The sequence below is a fragment of the Piliocolobus tephrosceles genome, unplaced genomic scaffold, assembly GCF_002776525.5.
Source record: "Piliocolobus tephrosceles isolate RC106 unplaced genomic scaffold, ASM277652v3 unscaffolded_40194, whole genome shotgun sequence".
In the NCBI taxonomy this organism is placed as follows: Eukaryota; Metazoa; Chordata; class Mammalia; order Primates; family Cercopithecidae; genus Piliocolobus; species Piliocolobus tephrosceles.
Genome location: NW_022324526.1, coordinates 1 through 5,992, shown reverse-complemented (window position 1 = coordinate 5,992; position 5,992 = coordinate 1). Strand labels below are relative to the sequence as shown.

The following is a 5,992-nucleotide window of genomic DNA, read 5'->3' as shown; positions in this document are numbered from 1 at the left end:
AGAGTCCACTCCACCCACACACCCTGTCCTCACTGCCCTTCACAGCCTGATAGCCCCAGGCCCTCTTCTCAGCCAGGCTCACCTTCTCTTGAACAAGTTGAATTTTCAGATTTTCTCCAAGGAGGCTGCTTGAGCTGTTGCTTTTGCTTTGACTGTGAGACAGAAGTGTCTGCACCCCCGCCAAAACCTCTAAGTCAGGAAGCTCAGACTGGGTGGAGCCACAAAAAAAAAAGTTTGTCTTTAAAGAAACAGAAATACTGCTCCATAATCTGGTGATTGCTTCAATTTTGCCGGTTGAAACCTTTTGCCCATGGGCCTGCTATAAACACCATTTCCAGAGCTACATTTTTTGCTTCAGGTTATAGTGATGGGTGCAAAAGAGCCTTATTAAACGACCCAAATATTGCCTAGAAAACAAGGCACAGGATCTGATTGTCTTCCCTGGGTGGAGTGGGAGGCTGAAGGGTGATTTGGGGAAGAAGGGAGACAGGCATATACCTTGCTGTTTCCAAGTGTAGAGCTGGGGGTTCTTACTGATTGTGTAATATGGGTTTTTAATTGTAGTCTTTCAGGAAGGCCTCAAGTTACTCATTCAAAAGTTAACAGCACTGAGGCTCAAAGGCAGAGTCTAAATCATTGGAACCAAGGAAAAAAAGGAAGGTGAGGCCTGGAAAAATAATCTGCCCTTGACCACATAGTTTCTCTAGTTGCTTTTCATATAGTTCTTCCAAGTTTGAAAATATGCATGACCTAACAAGTAAAGATGCACCCATGGAATCGATCCTACACCCCTTCCCTGCCTTCCTCTCTACCCCACATCCTCCTACTCCAGTCTCAGGCAGAGATAGATTTTCTAGAATTTACCCAGTGGATGGTTCCAATCTGCTCTGGAGGTTTCTTGAGGCGAGAGGCATGTTCCCAAAGCTCTCACAGTTGACCAGATACTCCAGTTGGCTCCATAAGAATACTATGTTTAGAGTTCCAAGCCCATAGCCCCTGTCGAGGCCTTGCCACCCTCCAGCACCCCATGCCAGGAGCGGGCCTAGAGCACTTGCCTTGCCCCTCCACGATCCGGGCTCTGGCACCCACCCAGGTCCACATCACTGGCAGCCTGAAGGGAGTCGCTGGCCGTGGTCGCCGCTAGGTGTGATGTATCTGCATCTTGAAAGGAAGATGAAACAAAAGCCTTCTTTGGAATATTTGGATTTTTGTCACTTTCTGTGAATTAAAGCGATTTGGTGTCTCCTTTGGATTGTTTCTGCACTTCAAGAACACAAATTGAATCACTCAAACCCAAAAAACAAGTCTGAAACCAGCATCCATCAATGCTTGGTCGATGAGCCAACCCTTTCCTGGTCACATCCATCCACTAGAGCCAGTGAAGTAGTATGTTCCATCAACGTTTCTCACTATGAGCTCCAAGTAGAAATAGGAAGAGGATTTGACAACTTGACTTCTGTCCATCTTGCATGGCATACTCCTGCAGGAGCACTGGTAACTATAAAAGTTACAAATCTGGAAAACTGCAATGAAGAACGTCTGAAAGTTTTACAGAAAGCCATGATTCTATCCCACTTTTTCTGGCATCCCAATATTACAACTTATTGGACAGTTTTCAGTGTTGACAGCTGGCTTTGAGTTATATCTCCATTTATGGCCTATGGTTCAGCAAGTCAACTCTTGAGGGCCTATTTTTCTGAAGGAATGGGTACAACTTTAATAAGAAACATTCTCTTTGGAGCAGTGAGAGGACTGAACTATCTGCACCAATATGGCTGTATTCATAGGAGTAGTAAAGCCAGCCATATCCTCATTTCTGATGATGGCCTAGTGACCCTCTCTGGCCTGTCTCATCTGCATAGTTTGGTTAAGCATGGACAGAGGCATAGGGCTGTGTATGATTTCCCACAGTTCAGCACATCAGTGCAGCCATGGCTGAGTCCAGAACTACTGAGACAGGATTTACATGGGTATAATGTGAAGTCAGATATTTACAGTGTTGGGATTACAACATGTGAATTAGCCAGTAGGTAGGTGCCTTTCCAGGATATGAAGAGAACTCAGATGCTGTTACAGAAACTGAGAGTTCCCCCTTATACCATTGGATATCAGTATTTTCCCTCAATCAGAATCCAAAATGAAAGATTCTCGGTCAGGTGTAGACTCTGGGATTGGAGCAAGTGTGCTTATCTCCAGTGGAACTCACACAGTAAATAGTGACCGATTACACACACCATCCTTAAAAACCTTCTCTCCTGCCTTCTTTAGCTTTTTACTGCTGTGTTTGCAACAAGATCCAGAGAAAAGGCCATCAGCAAGCAGTTTATTGTCCCATGTTTTCTTCAAACAGATGAAAGAAGATAGCCAGGATTCAATACTTTCACTGTTGCCTCCTGCTTATAACAAGCCGTCAGTATCACTGCCTCCAGTGTTACCCTGGACTGAGCCAGATTGTGATTTTCCTGATGAAAAAGACTCACATTGGGAATTCTAGGGCTGCCAAATCATTTTATGTCCTATATACTTGATACTTTCTCCTTGCTGCTTTTCCTTCTGTATTGCTAGGTACAAATACCAGAATTATACTTGAAAACACAGTTGGTGCACTGGAGAATCTATTATTTTAAAATCACTCTGTTCAAAGGGGCATCAGTTTGTAGTCCCTTTGGTTCACACAGAGTGCTATGACAAATCCAAGGAAATATCAGAACTACTAATCTAGCTAGTGTTATTTATTCTGGAAATTATTCTAAGCTGTGACTAACTCTCTTGATCTCTCAATACAATTTTTGAGTCAGTTAATTTTTTCAGTATTTTGCTGTCCTCTTGGGAATGGTCCCTCAGAGGATAGTGCTTCCAAGTACATCTTCTCCCAGATTCTCTGGCCTTTTTAATGAGCTATTGTTAAACCAACAGGCTAGTTTATCTTGCATCAGACCCTTTATGGTAGAGGGAAAATGTCTTTAATTTCCCTTTTTCTTCTATTAATACTTATGGTAACATCTAACTCAGCCTCACTCACATTAAATGATTCACTTGAAGTATATAAAAAAGAATACTGTGTTTAAAAATAAAAATAAAAAAGGAATATTACGTTTTTGATTTTGTGTGTATGTGTGTGTGTGTGTGTGTGTGTGTGTGCACAAACCTTGGGGCTTTTTTTCTGTTGCCACAGTGCTAGATAAATGCAAAGCTTAACTTATTAAGATAGTGCAGAAATAATAACAGGAGATGAAAGGGATAGTACTGTCCTAACTCTTAAACAAATTAAGCTATGCAACCTTCGAGTATCAGCTTGCTATTGCTATCATGACAAATTACCAAAAATGTAGTGACATAAAACAGTATAAAATTTTCCTCTTACAGTTTTGGAAGTCAGAAGTCCAAAATGGGCATTATGGGGATAAAATCAAGTTAATTAGCAGGGCATCTTCTAGAGGCTCCATGGGGGAATCTGTTCCTGGCCTCTTCCAGCATCTCTATGCTACTAGTGTTCTTTGGCTTGTGGCCGCATTGCACCAATCTCTGCTGCCATCTTCACACTGCCTTCCTTCTTTGACTTTCTTGTTTCCCTCTTTGAAAGATCTTTGTGTTCACATTTAAACCCACCTAGATAATCCAGGATAATCCCCTCACTGTGAAAGCCTTAATTTAATCACATCTACAAAGACTCTTTTGCTATATAAAGCAACAGTCACTGGTACCTCCCAATATCAAGTCTGTATTAGTTTCTGGGACTGCTGTAACAAATTACCACAAACTGGATAGCTTAAAACAAGAAAAAATTATTGTCTCACAGTTCTTGAGGCCACAAGGTGTCAACAAGGCCACACTCTCTCAGAAGACTCTAGGGGAGGATCCTTCCTTGCCTCTTTCTGGCTTCTAGTGGTTTCTGGCAATCCTTGCTACTCTTTGACTTGTAGATGCATCCCTTCAATCTCTGCCTCCGCAGCCACACAGTTTCTAGGGGTTAGATCTTGAACATTTCTTTTAGTGGATACAATTCTAAATTGTGATAGAAAATTGGTGGTTTAAAAAAAAGGACAGTGAACGCATTTTAAGAGTGAAACACTCTAGATCTCTTCCTTTCCAGTCCCTGTTGCAATGAATTGGTGAAGCCCATGCAGACAGTCCATGTCATGGTAGTTGGGAAGCTCTTACTGCATAAGATTTAGCATCCTTATTGCTAAGCCTGGAATTCACCTATTGTTGGAATGTTTCAGTCTTTCTTTCTGGGCCAAATCTTCCTCTATTCCTCTCCTTGAGAGGCAATTTAACACAATGTTTCAGTGGAACTCTGCTTACCTAAAATTCCAATCACAGTTCCTGTTAATACCTATTTCACATAGCTAAAGGAGACAGAGGTATAAAGGCAGTTTCTGAAATGTCACAGGTACTCAGTAAATGCTTTTAATGATCCCATCTTAGTCTATTTGGACTGCTATAACAAAATACCATAGAATTAGTAATTTATAAGCAACAGAAATTTGTTTCTCACAGTTCTGGAGGCTGACAAATCCAAGATCAAAGTACTGACAGGTTTGTTATCTGGTGATGGCCTGTTTCCTGATTCATAGATGGTGCCTTCTTGCTGTTTCCCCACATGGTGGAAGGGGTGAGGGGTCTCTCTCCAGCCTGTTATAAGGGCACTAACTTCTTTCATGAGGGCTCCACCATGACTACCTAAGTACCTTCCAAAGGCCCTACCTCTTAATACCATCACTTGGGGATTAGGTTTCAATACATTAATTTGGAAGAGGATACACAAACATTCAGACAGCAGCAGATCCCTCCTCAAGTTGTTTAATCTTCTCTGTGTCTCATAGTCCCACTGCTGAGGCTTTGCTTGTGATATTTCTCTGTGTTTCCTGTTAAAGTAAAATTAAAAGAAAAAAAAGCAAGGTCATGATTTTCATGAAAATTTAAAATACATACATGTAAAAGATTTTACTTAACTTATTGATTAATGAGGAAACCAGTAAGATATTATAATTAGTTCAAAGGACATTTGTAAGGGGATAAGATTTCCCATGTGCCCATTTAATGACTGTTCCTAAGATGGTCATTTTATTAGTCTGTTCTTGCACTCCTATAAAGAAATTCCTGCAACCAGGTAATTTATAAAGAAAAGAGGTGTAATTGGCTCACAGTTCCATGGGCTGTGCAGGAAGCATGATGGCTTCTTGGAAGACCTCAGGAAACTTTCAATATGTTGGAAGGAAAAGGGGAAGCATGCACGTCTTACATGGCTGGAGCAGGAGCAACAGTGGAAGGCGGCAGTGCTACACACTTTTAAACAGCCAGATCTCGTGAGAACTTACCCACTATTGCAAGAACTGCATCAAGGGATGGTGCCAAACCGTTCCTGAAGGACCACCGCCATGACCCAATTACCTCCTACCAGGCCCCACCTCCAACATTGGGGATTACAGTTTGGCATGAGATTTCGGCAGGGACATAGACCCAAACCATATCAGTCATAAAATGTAATTTTGGGGTATATGTTCTGCCAGACAAAAACATTATTTACTTGTCTATAAGCAAAATTGCAAGTTACCTCTCAACAGAGTTGTAGTATCTTAGAATCAGCCAAGCCTCGAATCACACAGAAAGAATACCCAGTAATCTACTTTGCTTATTTCCATATGTTGTATCATTTTAATGTCATTTTCTACCTTGTAATCGTACATAATCTCCAACAATGATTCTTGAGCCCTCAATACCATTATTATGTATGGCTTGGTTATTTCCATATATACAGCAAGAGTTTTAATTAGCCAGATAGGCCTTCCTAAGCTTGCTCAGGAAATCCAGAGCCTAACAGCATTAAATAACTACCAATGCCAAAGAATGAACTTCTGTTTGGAAATTTTCAAAATGAATCTTGAATTACAATCTTGAAAAGTTCTATTATTTGTTTTCTATCACAAATGTAGAAAACCAAAACAAAGACACTTTTTCCAATAGATTTTACATGCAGTTCTTATAAATG

The 5,992-nt window shown here is 40.9% G+C and overlaps 1 pseudogene; it reads left to right on the top strand.

The window, feature by feature from the left end:
• Positions 1-1,231: 1,231 nt before the first annotated feature.
• LOC113223241 lies at positions 1,232-2,494 on the top strand (annotated as a pseudogene).
• Positions 2,495-5,992: the final 3,498 nt, after the last annotated feature.